Source organism: Panthera onca, chromosome B2 (assembly GCF_046562875.1).
Source record: "Panthera onca isolate mPanOnc1 chromosome B2, mPanOnc1 haplotype 2, whole genome shotgun sequence".
In the NCBI taxonomy this organism is placed as follows: domain Eukaryota; kingdom Metazoa; phylum Chordata; class Mammalia; order Carnivora; family Felidae; genus Panthera; species Panthera onca.
In genome coordinates this window covers 135,785,307-135,806,301 of record NC_138343.1, presented here as the reverse complement: position 1 = coordinate 135,806,301, position 20,995 = coordinate 135,785,307, and the positions used below count along the sequence as shown (strand labels likewise).

The 20,995-nt window shown below is 39.3% G+C and overlaps 1 long non-coding RNA gene across 1 annotated transcript in view; it reads right to left on the bottom strand.

The window, feature by feature from the left end:
- Positions 1–20,644, bottom strand: part of LOC144616279 (uncharacterized) — a 57,589-nt gene extending 36,945 nt beyond the window's left edge. The window contains exon 1 of the long non-coding RNA XR_013555424.2: positions 20,543–20,644. This is a non-coding gene — a long non-coding RNA (uncharacterized LOC144616279). The remainder of the gene's footprint in view (positions 1–20,542) is intronic.
- Positions 20,645–20,995: the final 351 nt, after the last annotated feature.

Here is a 20,995-nt window from a genome sequence, read left to right as displayed (position 1 = left end):
GGACACGACCCAAGCCGGTCTAATCAGACTCTCCAAGGGCTTTTCAACTTGGTCAGTGATGCAACAAAGGAAAGACAGTCAGAGGTCATTCATTCCTAGGTGCCCACAAAGTGCTTGTTGCCCTGGTCTTCCAATGGCTTGTTACCCTATGATCTACTGAGCATTTTTCCAGTATATTCCCTCTTGCTTGAGTTAGCAGAAGTGGGAAACAAAGAACTATAATTGAATAAATGGCGTCTTATCCAGGCTTATTTTAAATAAAGAGTTAAGGGAACTGGTCCTCCTGTGAGTTCCCTTCCATTTAGGGACAGTTGGTCACAAAGTCTCATTTCTTTGAATGAAAACTTAAATTAAAATATTTTCATCTCTGTCAAAAATGAACAGCAGATCCTTATCATTTGCGTCTCTTGGGTCTCCAGACTGAGACTTTCACGAAGCAGTTTTGCCTGCCAGGTCAATTATTGGGTCAGACACCTGAAATCTTGGTTTCACCTCAGGAAAATTCTCTATCAAAACTAAAAAACTTCAAGATTTCTGCACAATTCTCTGGCACTTTATTTAAGCAAAGGAAATCAATAAATTGATCACAAGTAGGAAGACAGACTTTGGAATCCAACAGACCTGATCGGACACTGTCATCAATTACTGCGTACTGGTGTTCAGAGCTTGGGCAACAGACCCGACCTCTTTGAGCTTCTGTTTCCTTCTTCAAAAACTAAAGGTAATATCATTTTCTTGTGGATTATTTGGAGTATTAAATAAGAGTTTCCAGGGACACCTGGCTGGCTCTACCTGATTGGTAGACCACATGACTTTTGATCTTAGGGTCATGAGCTCAAGTCCCACGTGGGGTGTAGGGATTACTCAAAAGAAAAAAAAAATTTTTTTAACAAATCAGTATATGCAGTTGGATCTATTTTCCCTTTTTAAAAATTTTTTAGGTTTATTTTTTTTTTTTTTTGAGAGAGAGAGAGAGTGAGCACAAGTGGGGGAGGGGCAGGAGAGGGAGACACAGAATACAAAGCAGGCCCCAGGCTCCAAGCTGTCAGCACAGAGCCTGATGGGTGATTGAACTCATGAATTGTGAGGTCATGACCAGAGTCAAAGTCAGACACTCAACCCACTGAACCACCCAGGTGCCCCTGGGTCCACATTTTGTTAGAACAACTACTTTTTACGCACCTACAACCATCTAGTTCAAAAATATCCTACTCCCATGTCAAATATCAGAATATAACTATCACTGGTACTGTAACTTGAACAATCTCTTTGGCTATGTGTGTAAAAAAAAAAAGTTTTATATTTGTATAAAAGTAATAGATACTAAAATCATCCCCTCGTCTAGTCATAAAATTGGGACAATTATATAGAAAATATTTCAGATTATGTTACCTAAAGGACATAATTATATGGTATATTATGTGACATATCCTTCTGAGCTATACCAGCTATCAAATCAGGCCAGAACAAAATCTGACTTCTTAGTGCTCCTCTGTTAGAGAAAAGATGGCCTCATAAAAAATTATGTCTCCATATTTTGTATTTTGTGATTTCAATAATATCCCACTTGGGGTAGGAAAAGCAAGATCATTCTAGCAAATGTATCATTGCAATAAAGTACGGCAATAAAAGAAGACATAGACCATAGAATAGCTGGCTCTCATCACAATTTCAATAATACAAGTAAGAGTCTGCAGTATTTATCAAAAGTTAATCTATCAATGGAGGCACAATTCAAGGTAGGCTCATAAAATGTTAGATTTGAATAAATATTAAGGATTATGACTATAGCCATCATCCCCCTCCTCCATTTTTAGATCAGGAATCTGAAGATCAGAGAGGTTCAGTTAACTTTGCAAGGTAACATAAATCCAGACCAGTAAAATGGTGGGAAGATTTCAAGATTTGGACTCTGGAATTTGAGTTGTGTCTCTGCCTTATGCCTCTTATACCACCTTTTATGTGTTGTTTAATAATCTAGATATAATCTGTAATAATTTATATTTTGGCACTTGGGGGAAAATAGTCCAACTGTTTTCTCATAGTAAAATGGTATAAAGATGAAAAACCACAAAAATATTCCTATATCTTAGGTTGTAGTGAGAATTAACCAAAATGCTCTTGTATTAAAAAGCACTTTATAATCTATAAATTTCCATGCAAATGTTGGTTATTAGTAATAGGACGCTGAGTGATGGAAATATCTTACTGTTTTCTCAAACCATTGGATTCTGCTGAGAGTTCCAAAAATGCCAAGATTTTCTTATTCACCATTATTTCCAGGAAACCTATCACAGCGTGTGGCACACAGAAGGCAGTCAACAACTATCTGTTAAATTGGTGTGTTATTTTTGGAAATTATGTAGTCAGATTGAATAGAATATATCTTATTTCCATAGTTCACATTACTACATAATTCTCTGATGATTTTTCTTTTTGATCTCAGGGAAAATCTCTGTGTCCCCCAGAACAGGTTTTTCAGTTAGATTGGAGGGAAACAAGATTGTGGAATGAACTGCCTCCTCCCAACTGCATATCACAAAAACGAGGGGGGAAAAAGGTAAAGTCCAGTTCTACTTTTTTTTTTAAATGTCCTTTGGGCTACATTCTGAGAAAATGCTTTGACCTGATTTTCTAGTTCACCAGCTTACCCCTCATCTGGTCTTGGATTCTGTTATTCTTCTCATCTATTGAAGTCTTTTGTTTCCCAACATCACATTTGTATTTTCTAAAGTCTTTATTTTTTCTCTCTTATGGACATGGTATCATTCACGTCTCCCTGAAGTGCTTAAAGATATGTGATAGAACTTATTGTAAAGTCTGGTTCCATTTGTTCTATTCACTCTGTTGATAGAGTTAGAAGCCTTTTTCTTTGTTGGTGATTTCTCCCCTAAATGTTTAGTGTTGGTTTCCTACTTTGAGCTTTGTCACTAGTTTGTCTGTGAAATGATTTATCTTTTTGTCAAAACCTCTTCTTAGAGACATCAGAGAGTGGAATATACTGCCATAGGTAAAGCCATTACTAGTTTGGTGCATGAAGCTCCCTGTTACTCTTAGGTGATGGCTGACTGCCAGGGGACTTCATGCCAGTCTGAGCCAAGCCTCCACATTCACAGTGTCTTCTGGAGGATAACAATTTTGTCATTTGCTACTTGACTGCTTCCTGCCTCTTCTTGGAGCTGTTTCTCAACCTAGTACCCTCTCCTGTGTCTTCTCAGTCCCCCCTCTGATTAGGGACACATCTAGAGCCACTTCTGCCTTGCTAGCACTCTTCCCCTATATATGTCTTGGGCAGTATTTTCCTCCTATATGTTCATCTCAGAACATCTGTTTGGTATGACTGGGCTTTCTCATAGCTCTTGGCCTACCAAGGTTGTCCCTTCTATTTCTAGCATGGCTATGGGTTAATTTTTTTAATTTCATTTTTAGGCCAGATCGAAAAATTCAAATATTTGAAAATGAGAGTGCCTGAAAGAGAGAAGAGAGAGAATGGAAGAGAGAAAACACTCAATGCAGTTGTAAAAAGAAATATTCCAGAACAAACAAACAAAAAAAAAAACCCTCAGACTAAAAGTGAATAAAAAATGAATCTCACTACACATTACTGTAAAAACTTCAGTACACCAAATGCACAGAGAAAATCCTGATGTCTTTCAAAAAGAGAAAAAATAAAAACAGATCATCAACTAAGAAACAGAATCATATGGACATCGGACTTTTCTTTAGTAACTGTGAATGAAAGATGACAGTGAAGTAGACATTTCAAAGGTCAGAATACAAATATTTCTAAACCCAACCAAGGTGTAAGAGCAAATTAACACATTATCACACTCGTGGGGTCACAAAAATTCATGAGCCACAAACTATCACTTAAAGCATTACTGGAAGGGCACCTGGGTAGCTCAGTTGGTTAAGCCTCTGACTTCAGCTCAGGTCATGATCTCGAGGTTCATGGATTTGAGTCCCCCGTTGGGCTCTGTGCTGACAGCTCAGAGCCTGGAACCTGCTTCGGATTCTGTGTCTCCCTCTCTCTCTGCCCTTCCCCCCCCCCCCACTCTCTCCCTTTCAAAAAATAAACAAACATTAAGAAAAAATTTTAATAAAAATATAAAGCATTACTGGAGATGTTTTAAAGAAAAAAAATTAACCCAAGACAGAGATGTGAGAGCAAAAAGCAATGATGATGAGTATAATGAGAGATATAGACCAATGGAATAGAACTGAAAGTCCAGAAATAAACACACGCATTTATGGTCAGCTGATTTTGATAAAGGTACCAAAATAATTCAGTGAGGAAAAAAAAGAGTCTTTTCAATGGGGCACCACTAGATAGTAACATACAAAAGAATGAAATTGGACAACTACCTTACCCAATATACAAAAAAATTAACCCAAAACAGATAAAATATCGAAATGTAAAACCTAAAATCATAAAACTCTAAAAATAAGTCAGAGGTGTAAATCTTCATGCCTTTGAGTATATTTTCTTAGATATGACATCAAAAGCAAACAATAAAATTAAAAATAATGATCATTTGGACTTCACCAAAATTAAAACCTTTGAATTCAAAGGATGCTACGAAGAAAATGAAAACACAAAGAATGATAGAAAATATTTTCAAACCATACATCTGATAACAGATTTGTATCTAAAGAGCTACAACTCAATAATAAAAAGACATATAACCCAATTTTCTAAATGGCTAAAGATCTGAACAGTATCTCTAAGGAAGCTATACACATGGCCAATGAGCACCTGAAATATGGCCAATATCACAAGTCTGTAGAGAAATTCAAATCAAAACCACAATGAGGTATTACTTCACACTCACGAAGGTAACTATAATCAACAAGATAGACAACCGCAGATATTGGAGACGATACGGAGAAAATCCCTCATGCATTGTTGGTGGGAATGTAGGACAGTGCAGTGGCATTGGATGACCGTTTGGCAGTTTCTCAAAAAGATACACATAGAGTTATCATATGACCCAGCAATTCCATTCCTAGGTATATAAACAGGAGAAATGACAACAAATATCTACGCAAAAACTTGTGTAAAATGCTAGAGCAGCATTATTCACAATAACCAAAGAGTTAAAGTAATCCATATGTTCATCAACAAACAGATTTAAAATGTATCATACTGAGGAGGGACCAAGATGGTGGAACAGCATGGAAGGGTTTTTTTGCCTCTCTCATCCCTGAAATGCAGCCAGACCAACACTGAACCAACTTGCACACCTAGAAAACTGAACAGAGGATTAACACAACAATCTGCACAACCTGAACCACAAAACTCAGCGGGTACCCAGCACGGAGAGGTAAACTGGGGGAGAGAGAAACCGAGGAGGGCAGGGAACTGTTTTTCGCTTGTGGAGAGAGGACGGAGACTTGGGGGGAGTGTGGGGTGACTGGAGAGAAAGTGGAAAAGTGGAAACAGCCACAGGGACTGAACAAAATAGGGAGAAAGGAGGAAGGAGAGCTGTTTAAATTCCATTAAGACTCTATAAACAGAGGGAGAGTCTAAAACTCCGCAGCTCAATACCTGGCACTGCTCCGGTGGGAAGGGCGAATCCCCAGGAGTGGAGAGGAGAGCGAGGTCCGAGGAGTCCACAGCCACATGGGGAGTGGCAGTTCCCCTGCTGGCAGGACATTTGGTAGAGGCTGTGCAGCCACCCCACAGGCAAAGGTCCCAGTGGATCCCGGAGAACAACCACATTTGCTGGTGTTGGAACAAGAAAGTTAAGGGGGAGGCCTGGTGATAGATGTGTGTTGTGAATTTCCATAAACCCTGCAACGCTGCTGCTAAAAGATCACACGAACTTTTTTTGGGGTGGGCTGGCACCCAGCCACAGTCTCTGGGCACGAGCAGCAGCGCGGTCGCGCAAACGTTCCGGGCAGCAGGCCGGCACCCAGCCATTGCTCAGTAAAACCCTCTCCCAGAGGATCCGAGCTGGTCAAAGCCACGGTTCCTCAGAAGGGAGGGGTTGGAGGGAAGGGTCAACATGGCAGAGAAGTAGCAGGATCCGAAGTTCCTTGGTGTCTCAAACAAAGCCGTGTTGAGGCCAAAGGACTTTGAACCCCAAGAGTCCAGGAGGAAAAGAGGCAGAGTTGCTTCCAGGGACCCACAGGACAACCTGACGGGCCATAGGTGGGGCGACTTCAGAGAGGCGGCTTCAGAGAGTTGACAGCCGGCCCACAGTGGAGGCGGGGCCTGTCTACACCAAGCCACACCCCTCCAGGCCTGGTAGCTGCGTTATCTACTGGAGTCGGATTGACACTGATGAACGAGACAGCCCTTCCTCCAGACCAGCACTGTTGCATTGCCTGGTTTAACTCTTGGAACATTCTTATTATATAGATATATTCCTCCTTCCTTTTCTTCTTCTTATCTCTCCTCTAGTCTGGTTACTCTGGTTGTTGGTTTGTTTAAGCAGACATATGCAATCCATTCTCTTGATACATGTTCTACACCTCCTTCCTTATTTTCCTTTCTCTCTCTCTGGATTAAGCCATGTAGTTTTTCTGCCTGGCCAATTTTGATTTTTTCTTTTTCCCCTGCCCCCTGTCATTTCTCTCTTTGTATGGGATAAGGCCTCTACCATGAGCACCGCCTCCACCCTGTTTTTTTACTTGTAGCTGGTGTTTCTTGGTTTTTGTTCATGGGTTTTTTGGTTTATGTGTTTGCATGTTTTTATTTTCTATTTGTTTGTCTGTTTGTTTTCTTTTCCAGGGCTACTTCAATGAACAAATCAAAGCACAACTGGTGAAGGGTCCAAAACATCACCACAAGTAGGGAGATAAAGTAACCAGAGTCACAACAACAGAGAGCAAGTAACACTCTCCAAAAGACACCCTCTGAAGGGCCAGACCCTAGACAGTGTGTGACCCCTCTTTAATATAGCAGTGCTCACAGGAGTAGGACACACAACAAGCTTTTAAAACACATCAGGGATAGAAAACTAGCCAAAATGACAACACGGAAGAATTTTCCTCAAAAGAAATTCCAGGAAGAAATGACAGCAAAAGAATTGCTCAAAACATATATAAACAATATAACTGAATAAGAATTTAGAATAATAGTCATAAGATTAATTGCTGGGCTTGAAAAAAAGAGTAGAAGACAGCAGAGAATCTACTGCTGCAGAGATCAAGGAACTGAAAAATAGTCATGATGAATTGAAAAATGCTGTAAATGAGGTGCAAAATAAACTAGAGGTGGTGACAGTAAGGATTGAAGAGGCAGAAGGGAGAATAGGTGAAATAGAAGATAAAATTATGGAAAAAGAGGAAGCTGAGAAAAAGATAAAATTCTGGATCATGAGGGAAAAATTGGAGAACTAAGTGATTCAATGAAATGGAATGATATCCATATCATAGGAGTTCGAGAAAAAGAAGAGAGAGAGAAAGGGGCCAAAGGTGTACTTGAACAAATCATAGCTGAGAACTTCCCTGATCTGGGAAAGGAAACAGGCATTGAAATCCAACAGGCACAGAGAACTCCCTTCAGACATAACTTGAATCGATCTTCTGCACGACATGTCACAGTGAAACTGGCTAAATACAAAGATAAAGAGAGAATTCTGAAAGCAGCTCGGGATAAATGGGCCTTAACCTACAAGGGTAGACACATAAGGGTAGTAAGAAACCTATTTACGGAAATTTGGCAGGCCAGAAAGTAGTGACAGGAAATTTTCAATGTGATGAACAGGAAATATATGCAGCCAAGAATCCTTTATCCAGCAAGCCTATCATTCAGAATAGAAGAAGAGATAAAGGTTTTCCCAAACAAACAAAAACTGGAGGAATTAACCAGTAAACCAGCCCTACAAGAGATCCTAAGGGGGATTCTGTGAGTGAAATGTTGCAAGGACCACAAAGGACCAGAGACATCACTACAAGCATGAAACCTATAGATAACACAATGACTCTAAACCCGTATCTTTCAATAATAACACTGAATGTAAATGGACTAAATGCTCCAATCAAAAGCCATAGGGTATCAGAATGGGTTAAAAAAAAACAAGATCCATCTATTTTTTGTCTACTAGAGACCCATTTTAGACCCGAGGACACCTTCAGATTGAAAGTGAGGAGATGGAGAACCATATATCATGCTACTGGAAGTCAAAAGAAAGCTGGAGTAGCCATACTTATATCAAACTAGATTTTAAACTAAAGGCTGTAACAAAGAAGGGCACTATATCATAATTATGGGGTCTATCCATCAAAAAGAGCTAACAATTATAAATGTCTATGCACCAGGAACAGCATGGAAGTTTCTTGTGTCTCACATCCATGAAATACAGCCAGACCAACACTAAACCAACCTACACACCTAGAAAACTGATTGGAGATTAACACAACAATCTGCACAACCTGAACCACAGAATTCAGCAGGTACATGGCGTGGAGAGGTGAACTTGGGGACAGAGAAGCCAGAGGTGGGCAAGGAACCACTTTTGCAGGCAGAGAGAGGACAGAGACTGGTGGGGGCGGGGGGAGGGGAGAATGCGGGAAAAGCACCCCTCCCCAAAAGCAGCTGGAGAGAAAGTGGAAAATTGGAAACAGCCGCAGGGACTAAACTAAAAAGGGAGAAAGGAGAAAGGAGAGGGTTTAAATTCCATTAAGACTGTAAACAAGGGAAGCACAAAGTCTGCAACTCTGCAGCTCGATACCTGGCGGTGCTCTGGTGGGAAGGGTGAATCCCCAGGAAAAGAGTGGTGTCCGGGAGGTTCTCGGGCCACACAGGGAAAAGCGGCTCCACTGCTGGAAGCACATTTGGTGGAGACTGTTGAAGCCACCTGGTCCCAGCAGACCCCAGAAAATGGCCACATTGGCTGGTGCTGGAACAAGGTCGTTAAGGGTGAAGCCTGGTGCCAGATGCATGTTGTGATTTTCCATAATCCCTGAAACGCTGCTGCTACACTATCTCGCGAACTTTTTCTGGGGTGGGCTGGCACCTGGCCACAGTCTCGGGGCACCGGCAGTAGCAGGGTCCAGCAGGCACTCCTGGGTACAGCCGGCATTTGGCTATTGCTTGCTGACTCCCTCCTGCAGAGGGGTGGAAGGGGTCAAAGCCGCAGTCCTTCGGAAGTAAGGGGCCGGGGAAAACAGCCGCATCTGAGACAAAACTCGCGATAGAGGCAGCACCTGGGGCTTGGTCACGGACAGTGAAGAAATGGGGAGTGGAGGAAAGCTGAAGACAGAGAACAGGTGCACGATTGCTGATCGGGGAGAACGGAGTTCCAATACTAGAGACTGGGTAGCTGGGTGGCACCATTTTCACCGCTCCCGTGCATGCGCATACGCACCTACGAGCACCACAACAATCCACCCCAGTAGGCTAGCAGCGCCATCTAGTGGAGAACGGAGCCGTTACACTGAGCCCTGACCAACTGGGCCAACCTCGCTCTTCAAAACACAAGTCTCACCACCTACTTAGTTTATGGACTATAAAGCACTACATAGTCTGACTTCTAGGGGAAAATGAAGTAATTTCAGTCCTATTTCAATCCGTTAGTAGGTCCATCTATTCAATTGTCTTTCTTTTTTTTCCTCTTTTACACTACTTTTCTTTTTCTTGAATACAGAAAGAGAAAAAATTCATTTTTATTTTTAATTTTTATTAAAAATACCTTTATTTCATTTTTTCCACTATATTCGTTAATTATGTGTAAATTTTTTCAAATTATATTTTACTCCAATCATCTCATTTTAGTCTACATCAGTGTATTCATTATCTCAAATTCTCACGATTTCCCTTCCCCCCCCCCTTTTTTTTTCTCTAATCTGTCAAACCACTTTCAACACCCAGACCAAAACACACATAGGATCTAGCATCATTTATTCGATTTGTGTGTGTGTGTGGTTAATTTTTTAATTTTAATATTTTTTTAATTTTAATTTTTCTACCTCATTAATTCCTTTTCTCTTTTCAAAATGACAGAACGAAGGTATTCACCCCAAAAGAAAGAGCATGAAGAAATGACAGCCAGGGATTTAACCAACACAAGATACAAGGAAGATGTCTGAACCAGAATTTAGAATAGATTAGAATCCCTTTCTGCAGAGATAAAAGAAGTAAAAAATAGAATGAAATTAAAAATGCTGTAACTGATCTGCAATCACGGATGGATGCAGTGGCAGCAAGGATGGATGAGGCAGAACAGAGAATCAGTGATATACAGGACAAACTTATAGAGAATAATGAAGCAGAAAAAGAGAGGGAGATTAAGGCAAAAGAGCAAGATTTAAGAATTAGAGAAATCAGTGACCCATTAAAAAGGAACAACATCAGAATCATAGGGGTCCCAGAAGAGGAAGAGAGAGAAATGGGGGTAGAAGGGTTATGTGAGCAAATCAGAATGGAAAAATTTCCTAACCTGGGGAAAGACACAGACATCAAAATTCAGGAAGCACAGAGGACCTCCATTAGATTGAACAAAAAACGACCATCAACAAGACATATCATAGTCAAATTCACAAAATACTCAGGCAAGGAGAGAATCATGAAAGCAGCAAGGGAAAAAAAGTCCCTAACCTACAAGGGAAGACAGATCAGGTTTGCAGCAGACCTGTCCACAGAAACTTGGCAGACAAGAAAGGAGTGGCAGATATTCAATGTACTGAATCAGAAAAATATGCAGCCAAGAATTCTTTATCCAGCAAGGCTGTCATTTAAAATAGAAGGAGAGATAAAAAAGTTTCCCAGACAAATGAAAATTAAAGGAGTTTGTGACCACTAAACCAGCCCAGCAAGGAATTTTAAGGAGGACTCTCTGAGGGGAGAAAAGATGAAAATAAATATATGTAAAGAGAGAAATAAATAAATAAATAAATACCAAAAGCAACAAAGATTAAAAAGGCCCAGAGAACACCTCCAGAAACTCCAACTCTACAAGCACCCTAATGGCAATAAATTCATTTCTTTCAGTACTCACTCTAAACCTCAATGGACTCAATGCTCCAATCAAAAGACATAGGGTAACAAAATGGATAATAAAACAAGATCTATCTATATGCTATTTACAAGAGACACATTTTAGACCTAAAGACACCTTCAGATTGAAAATAAGGGGATAGAGAACCATCTATCATGCTAATGGTCAACAAAAGAAAGCCAGAGTAGCCATACTTATATCAGATAATCTAGATGTTAAAATAAAGACTGTATCAAGAGATGCAGAAGGGCATTACATCATAATCAAGGGGTCTATGCACCAAGAAGCCCTAACAATTGTAAACATTTATGCATCAAACATGGGAAAACCAAATATATAAATCAATTAATCACAAATATAAAGAAACTCATCAATAGTAATACCATAATAGTAGGGGACTTCAACACCCCACTCACAGCAATGGACAGATCATCTAATCAAAAAATCAACAAGGAAACAATGGCTTTGAATGACACACTGGACCAGATGGACTTAACAGATATATTCAGAACACTTCATCCTCAAGCAGCAGAATATACTTTCTTCCCCAGTGCACATGGAACGTTCTCCAGAATAGACCATATACTGGGATACAAATAAGCCCTAAGTAAGTACAAAAAGACTGAGATCCTACCATGCATATTTTCAGACCACAACAATATGAAACTCGAAATCAACCACAAGAAAAAAATTGGAAAGGTAACAAATACTTGGAGACTGAAGAATATGCTACTAAAGAATTAATGGGCTAACCAAGCAGTTAAAGAGGAAATTAAAAAGTATATGGAAGTCAATGAAAATGATAACACCACAACCAAAAACCTCTGGGACTCAGGAAAGGCAGTCATAAGAGGAAAGGTTATAGCAATCCAGCCCTTCCTAAAGAAGGAAGAAAGATCTCAGATACACAACATAACCTTACACCTTAAGGAGCTGGAAAAAGAACAGTGAATAAAACCCAAAACCAGCAGAAGACAGGAAATAATAAAGATTAGAGCAGAAATTAATACTATCAAAAACAAAACAAAACAAAACAAAAAACAAACATACAAACAAAAAAAAAACAAAAACAAAAAACAGTAGAACAGATTAAGGAAACCAGAAGCTGGTTCTTTGAAAGAATTAACAAAATTGATAAACCACTAGCCAGTTTATCAAAAAGAAAAAGTAAAGGACCCAAATAAATAAAATCAATAATGAAGGAGGAGAGTTCACAACCAACACAGCAGACATAAAAATAATAATAAGAGAATATTATGAGCAATTATATGCCAATAAAATGGGCAATCTGGAAGAAATGGACAAATTCCTAGAAACATATACACTACCAAAACTGAAACAGGAAGAAACAGAAAATTTGAACAGACCCATAACCAGGAAGGAAATCGAATTAGTAATCAAAAATCTGCCAAAAAACAAGAGTCCAGGGCCACACGGCTTTCCAGGGGAATTCTACCAAACATTTAAGGAAGAGTTAACACCTATTCTCTTGAAGCTGTTCCAAAAAATGGAAATGAAAGGAAAACTTCCAAACTCTTTCTATGAAGCCAGCATTACCTTGATTCCAAAACCAGACAGAGACCCCACTAAAAAGGAGAACTATAGACCAATTTCCCTGATGAACATGGATGCAAAAATCCTCAACCAGATATTAGCCAACCGGCTCCAACAACACATTAAAAAAATTACTCACTATGACCAAGTAGGATTTATACCTGGGATGCGGGACTGGTTCACTATCCACAAAACAATTAACGTAATTCATCACATCAATAAAAGAAAGGACAAGAACCATATGATCCTCTCAATAGATGCAGAGAAAGCATTTGACAAAATACAGCATCCTTTCTTGATACAAACCCTCAAGAAAGTAGGGATAAAAGGAGCATATCTCGAGACCATAAAACCATATATGAATGACCCAATGCTAATATCATCCTCAATGGGGAAAAACTGAGAGCTTTCCCCCTAAGATCAGGAACAAGACAGGGATGTCCACTCTCACCACTGTTATTCAACATAGTACTGAAAGTCTAGCCTCTGCAATCAGACAACACAAAGAAATAAAAGGCATCCAAATCAGCCAGGAGGAGGTCAAACTTTCACTCTTTGCAGACGACATGATACTCTATATGGAAAACCCAAAAGATTCCACCAAAATACTGCTAGAATTGATTCATGAATTCAGCAAAGTTGCAGGATATAAAATCAATGCACAGAAATCGCTTGCATTCCTATACACCAACAATGAAGCAACAGAAAGAGAAATCAAGGAGTCGATCCCATTTACAGTGGCACAAAAAAACATAAAATACCTAGAAATAAATCTAACCAAAGAGGTGAAAAATCTATACACTGAAAACTATAGAAAGCTTATGAAAGAAACTGAAGAAGACACCAAAAAATGGAAAAAGATTCCATGCTCCTGGATAGGAAGAACAAATATTGTTAAAGTGTCGATATTACCCAAAGCAATCTACATATTCAATGTGATCCCTATCAAAATAGCACCAGCATTCTTCACAGAGCTAGAACAAATAATCCTAAAATTCATATGGAACCAGAAAAGACCCCGAATAGCCAAAACTATCTTAAAAAAAAAAAAAAAAAAAAAGCAAGAGGCATCACAATCCCAGACCTCAAACTATACCACAAAGCTGTAACCATCAAGACAGTATGGTACTGGCACAAGAACAGACACTCAGATCAATGGAACAGAATACAGAACCCAGAAATGGACCCACAAACATATGGCCAACTAATCTTTGACAAAGCAGGAGAGAATATCCAATGGAATAAAGACAGTCTCTTCAGCAAGTGGTGCTGGGAAAACTGGACAGTGGCATGCAGAAGAATGAACCTGGACCACTTTCTTACACCAGACACAAAAAGATACACAAAATGGATGGAAGACCTAACCGTAAGACAGGAAGCCATCAAAATCCTTGAGGAGAAAGCAGGCAAAAACCTCTTTGATCTTGGGTGCAGCAACTTCTTACTCAACACATCTCCAGAGGCAAGGGAAACAAAAGCAAAAATGAACTATTGGGACCCCATCAAAATAAAAAGCTTCTGCACAGCGAAGGAAACAATCAGCAAAACTAAAAGGCAACCAACAGAATGGGAGAAGATATTTCCAAACAACATATCAGATAAAGGGTTAGTAACCAAAATCTACAAAGAACTTCTCAAACTCAACACCCAAATAACAAATAATCCAGTGGAGAAATGGGCAAAAGACATGAATAGTCACTTCTCCAAAGAAGACATCCAGATGGCCAACCGACACACAAAAAAATGCTCCACATCACTCATCATCAGAGAAATACAAATCAAAACCACAATGAGAATACCACCTCACACCTGTCAGAATGGCTAACATTAACAACTCAGGCAACAACAGATGTTGGTGAGGATGCGGAGAAAGAGGATCTCTTTTGCATTGTTGGTGAGAATGCAAGCTGGTGCAGCAACTCTGGAAAACAGGATGGAGGTTCCTCAAAAAACTAAAAATAGAACTACCCTACGACCCAGCAATTGCACTACTAGGCATTTGTCCACGGGATACTGGTGTGCTGTTTCAAAAGGACACATGCACTCCGATGTTTATAGCAGCACTATCAACAATAGCCAAAGTATGGAAAAAGCCCAAATGTCCATCGATGGATGAATGGAAAAAGAAGAGGTGGTATATATATACAATGGAGTATTACTCAGCAATCAAACAGAATGAAATCTTGCCATTTGCAACCATGTGGATGAAACTGGAGGGTATTATCCTAAGTGAAATTATTCAGACAGAGGTAGACAAAAATCATATGACTTCACTCATATGAGGACTTCAAGAGACAAAAGAGATGAACATAAGGGAAGGGAAACAAAAATAATATAAAAACAGGGAGGGGAACAAAACAGAAGAGACTCATAAATATGGAGAACAAACTGAAGGTTACTGGAGGGGTTGTGGGAGGGGAGATGGGCTGAATGGGTAAGGGGCACTAAGGAATCTACTCCTGAAATCATTGTTGCACTATATGCTAATTAATTTGGATATAAATCTAAAAAAATTTTAAAAAATAAGTTTAAAAAATTTAATGTGAAATTTAAAATATTAAAATATATATATATCAAATTTGGAAGCACCCAAATATATAAAACAATTAATCACAAACATAAGCAATCTAATTGGTGAGAATATGGTAACTGCAGGGCACTTTGATATTCCACTTACAACAATGGACAGAATCATATAGACAGAAAATCAGTAAGAAACAATGGCCTTGAATCATACACTGGACCAGATGGACTTGACAGATATATTTAGAACTTTTCATCTTAAAACAGCAGAATGCACATTCTTCTCAAATGCACAGGGAACATTCTCCAAGATAGATCACATACTGGGTCACAAAACAGCCCTCAATAAACATAAAAGAATTGAGATCATACCATGCACACTTTCAGATCACAATGCTATGAAACTTGAAATCAACCACAAGAAAAAGTTTGGGAAACCTTCAAATGCATGGAGGTTAAAGAACATCCTACTAAGGAACAAATGGGTCAACTAAGCAATTAAAGAAGAAATTTAAAAATATACGGAAACAAAAGGAAAACACAACAATCCAAACCCTTTGGGATGCAGTGAAGGCAGTCCTAAGAGGAAAATACATTGCAGTCCAGGCCTATCTCAAGAAACAAGAAAAATCCCAAATACAAAATTTAACAGCACACCTAAAGGAACTAGAAGCAGAACAACAAAGAAACCCCAAACCCAGCCGAAATACAATAATAAAGATCAGAGCAGAAATAAACAATATAGAATCCAAAAAAAACAGTAGAACATATCAATGAAACTAAGAGGTGGTTTTGTGAAAAAATAAACAAAATTGTTAAACCCCTAGCCAGACTTCTCAAAAAAGAAAAAAGAGAGGACCCCAATAAATAAAATCATGAATTAAAATGGATTTATCACAACCAATCATTCAGAAATACAAGCAATTATCAGTGAATACTGTGAAAAATTATACACCAACAAACTGGACAACCTGGAAGAAATGGACAAATTCCCAGACACCCATACACTACCAAAACTCAAACAGGAAGAAATGGAAAATTTGAACAGACCCATAACTAGTGAAGAAATTGAATCAGTTACCAAAAATCTCCCAACGAATAAGAGTCCTGGACCAGATGCTTCCCTGGGGAATTCTACCAGACATTTAAGGCAGAGATAATACCTTATCCTTCTCTATCCTTCTTAAGCTGTTCCAAAAAATAGAAAGGGAAGGAAAACTTCTGGACTCATTCTGTGAAGCCAGCATTACCTTGATTTCCAAACCAGACAGAGACCCTACAAAAAAGGAGAATTACAGGCCAATATCCCTGATGAACATGGATGCAAAAATTCTCAACAAGATACTAGCAAATCAAATTCGACAGCATATGAAAAGAATTATTCACCACGATCAAGTGGCATTCATTCCTGGGATGCAAGGCTGGTTCGATATTTGCAAATCAATCAGTGTGATACATCACATTAATAAAAGAAAAGATAAGAACCATATGATCCTGTCAATCGATGCAGAAAAAGCATTTGACAAAATACAGCATCCTTTCTTAATAAAAGCCCTCAAGAAAGTCAGGATAGAAGGAACATACTTCAACGTCATAAAAGCCATATATGAAAAGCCCACAGCTAATATCATCCTCAATGGGGAAAAACTGAGAGCTTTTTCCCTGAGATCAGGAACACGACAGGGATGTCCACTCTCACCACTGTTGTTTAACATAGTGTTGGAAGTCCTAGCCTCAGCAATCAGACAACAAAATGAAATCAAAGACATCAAAATTGGCAAAGAAGAAGTCAAACTTTCACTTTTCGTGGATGACATGATACTCTACATGGAAAACCTGACAGACTCCACCAAAAGACTGCCAGAACTGATTTCAACAAAGTCGCAGGGTATGAAATCAACGTACAGAAATCAGTTGCATCTTTATACACCAATAATGAAGCAACAGAATTAAAGAAACTGAACCCAATTACAATTGCACCAAGAACCATAAAATACCTAGAAATAAACCTGACCAACAATGTAAAAGATCTGTATGCTGAAAATTATAGAAATCTTATGAAGGAAATTGAAGAAGACACAAAGAAATGGAAAAACATTCCATCCTCATGGATAAGAAGAGGAAATACTGTTAAAATGTCAATACTACCCAAAGCAATCTACACATTCAATGCAATCCCAATCAAAATTGCACCGGCATTCTTCTCAAAGCTAGAACAAACAATTCTAAAATGTCTATGGAACGACAAAAGACCCCAAATAGACAAAGTGATATTGAAGAGCAAAACCAAAGCAGGAGGCATCACAATCCCAGACTTTAGCCTCTACTACAAAGCTGTAATCATCAAGACAGTATGGTACTGGCACAAAAACAGATACATAGACCAATGGAATAGAACAGAGAACCCAGAATTGGACCCACAAATGTATGGCCAACTAATCTTTGACAAAGTTGGAAAGAGCATCCAATGGAAAAAAGACAGTCTCTTTAGCAAAAGGTGCTGGGAGAACTGGACAGCAACATGCAGAAGAATGAAACTAGACCACTTTCTTACACCATACACAAAAATAAACTCAAAATGGATGAAAGACCTAAATGTGAGACAGGAAGCCATCAAAACCCTAGAGGAGAAAGCAGGCAACAACCTCTTTGACCTCAGCTTCAGCAATTTCTTGTCCAACACATCTACTAAGGCAAAGGAACTAAAAGAAAAAATGAACTATTGGGACCTCATCAAGATTAAAAGCTTCTGCACTGCAAAGGAAACAGTCAACAAAACTAAAAGGCAACCGGTGGAATGTGAGAAGAATTTGCAAATGACATATTGGATAAAGGGTTAGTATCCAAAATCTATAAAGAACTTACCAAACTCAACACCTGAAAAACAAATAATCCAGTGAAGAACTGGGCAGAAGACATGAATAGACACTTTTCCAAAGAAGACATTCAGATGGCCAGCAGACACATGAAAAGATGCTCAACATCACTCATCATCGGGGAAATACAAATCAAAGCCACCCTGAGATACCACCTCACACCAGTCAGAGTGGCTAAAATGAACAAATCAGGAAACTACACTTGCTGGTGAAGATGTGGAGAAACGGGAACACTCCTGCACTGTTGGTGGGAATGCAAACTGGTGCAGTCATTCTGGAAAACAGTATGGAGGTTCCTCAAAAAAATTAAAAATAGAACTAGCCCATGACCCAGCAATAGCACTGCTAGGAATTTACCCAAGGGATACAGGAGCGTTGATGCAAGGGGCACATGTACCCCAATGTTTATAGCAGCGCTTTCAACAATAGCCAAATTATGAAAGGGTCCATAGGTCCAACTGATGAATGAATAAAGAAGATGTGGTTTATATATACAACGGAATACTACTTGGCTATGAGAAAGAATGAAATCTGGCCATTTGTAGCAATGTGGATGGAACAGGAAGGTATTATGCTGAGTGAAATAAGTCAGTCAGAGAAGGACAGCTATGTTTTCACTCATATGTGGATCTTGAGAAACTTAACAGAAGACCATGGGGGAAGGGAAGGGGGAAAAATAGTTACAAACAGAGAGGGAGGGAGGCAAACCACAAGAAACTATCAAATACAGAGAACAAACTGAAGGTGGACGGTGGGGCGGGGGGAGTGGGTGGGTAGAGGGAAATGGATTATGGGTATTGAGGAGGGCACTTATTGGGGTGAGCACTGGGTGTTGTATGTAAGCCAATTTGACAATAAATTATATTAAAAAATAAAATAAAATAAATAAAATGTATCATATTATCCATGCAATTGAATAATATTTGGCCATAAAAAGGAATGAAGTACTTATGCATGTTACAACACGGATGAACCTTAAAAATGTTATTCTAAGTGAAAGAAGCCGGTTATAAAAGACCACACATTATAATATCCCATTTATATGAATCATCCTGAATAGGCAAATATATAAAGACAAAAAATAGATTAGTGATGGCTTAGGGGGGCGGGGAAGTGAAAAGGAGAGAGGGAATGGGGTTTCTTTCAGAGGAGACAAAAATATTCTAAAATTAGATTGTGGTGTTGGTTGTACATACTGTGAATATGCTAAAAACATTGAATAATACATTTTAAATGGATAAGTTGGTAAACTGTATATTATATGAATTTTTCTCAATAATGCTGTTTTTTAAATAACTAGATACTTTATAGATAGTGTTATGAGCATCGGTATAGGTTGAAAAGGATAACAATAAGCTGTGAAGAGGGGAAAGCCAAGGGTGTCCCACTAAAACAGTATTCAGGGGAAAAGTCAGTGCCTTAAATGTATTCATTAGAAAACCAAAAAGTGGAAGGAAGGAAAGAAAGAAAGAAAAAGAAAGAGAGAGAGAGAAAGAAAGAAAGAAAGAAAGAAAGAAAGAAAGAAAGAAAGAAAAGAAAGAAAAGAAGGAAGGAAGGAAGGAAGGAAGGAAGGAAGGAAGGAAGGAAGCAAGCAAGCAAGCAAGCAAGCAATGGGGGGAGGGAGGGAGAGCAGGGAAGGGATGGAGAGGGAAGGAAGAGGGAGAGAAAGAAAGAAAACCAAAAAGACTAAATATAAATTAGGTAAACCTTCAATTCAAGAAATTAAAGAACAATTGGGGCACCTGGGTGGCTCAGTAGGTTAAGCATCAGACTTCAGCTCAGGTCACGATCTCATGGTTCTTGGGTTTGGGCTCCAAGAAGGGCTGTGCTGACAGCTCAGAGCCTGGAGCCTGCTTCAGATTCTGTGACTCCCTCTCTCTTTCCCCTCCCCCAGTCGTTCTCTCTCTTCCTCTCTCTCTCTCTCTCTCAAAAATAAATAAACATTAAAATTAAAAAAAAGAAATTAAAGAACAAAATACCTTCCCAAAAAAGGTAGAATAAATGAATGAATAGAAATGCAGAAATCAATAAATCAACAAATAAAACCACACAGTTAATTTTTAAATTGCTAATCAGTAATACAGGTTTTTTTCTCTGTCTTTTCTTTGAAGAAGACGGTAAGATAGGCATCAGAATATGAAGAGGTGCTCTCTTAGGACTTGCTTATTTCCTATACTCTCACTGCAACGCTCTCCCCAAACCACCTCCTCACACAACGCACCCCTCTCCCAACCCTGCAAAAGCAGCATCCATCCTCTTCCACTACCATCTCCAGTGACGTTCGTGGAAACCACCTCAGCCAGTGGAAAGTTCTCCGACATCACACCATCCCGAAGGCTGTGAAAGTGTACCGCCAAGAGGAGAGAGCAAAGACAGTCGGCGGGATGGCGGGGACCACTGATGAGCCCTCACTTTGAGCCCTCACTTTGAGACACCCCCGCTGAAGTTCTGAGGGCAGAACTACTGATATCAAGGTGATCTCTGGTATTGGCGTAATGATGAACCAGCAGTTGCTGAATTTCACAAGGGGCTCTTACAAAAAGCACATCAACGATTGCATAAAGTTAATCAAGACCAACTCAAGGAAACAAAGCCATACAGAGGACAACCTCTACAAGCAGAACTACAACAGGTAGAACTTACCTGTTCCGGACACCGTTTTAAGTTCTTTGCATGCATTCACTCATTTAATTGGCACAGTATGGCAATATAAATACTACGATTCTCTCCGTTTTACAAATAAGAATCTGGGGCAGAGCGTTTAGTTTATTTGCACGACGTCACAATGCTAGTAAATGGTAGAGCCAGGACTCCAATGCAAGCCTCTAGCTCCAGAATCAGAGCTCTTAGCCACTCTAAATAACCCTGGTAATTTAAAAAGCAACAACAGATATGAATCCAGATGGCAGTAGAACACTTTACTTCAGTAAATGATTTTATTTATGGAGAGTTTTAAAAAAGGAAAGTATCAGGGCACCTGGTTGGCTCAGTCATTTGAGCATCCAACTTTGGCTCAGGTCATGGTATCATGGCTGGTGGGTTCGAGCCCCACATCAGGCTCTGTGCTGACAGCTCAGAGCCTGGAGCCTGCTTCAG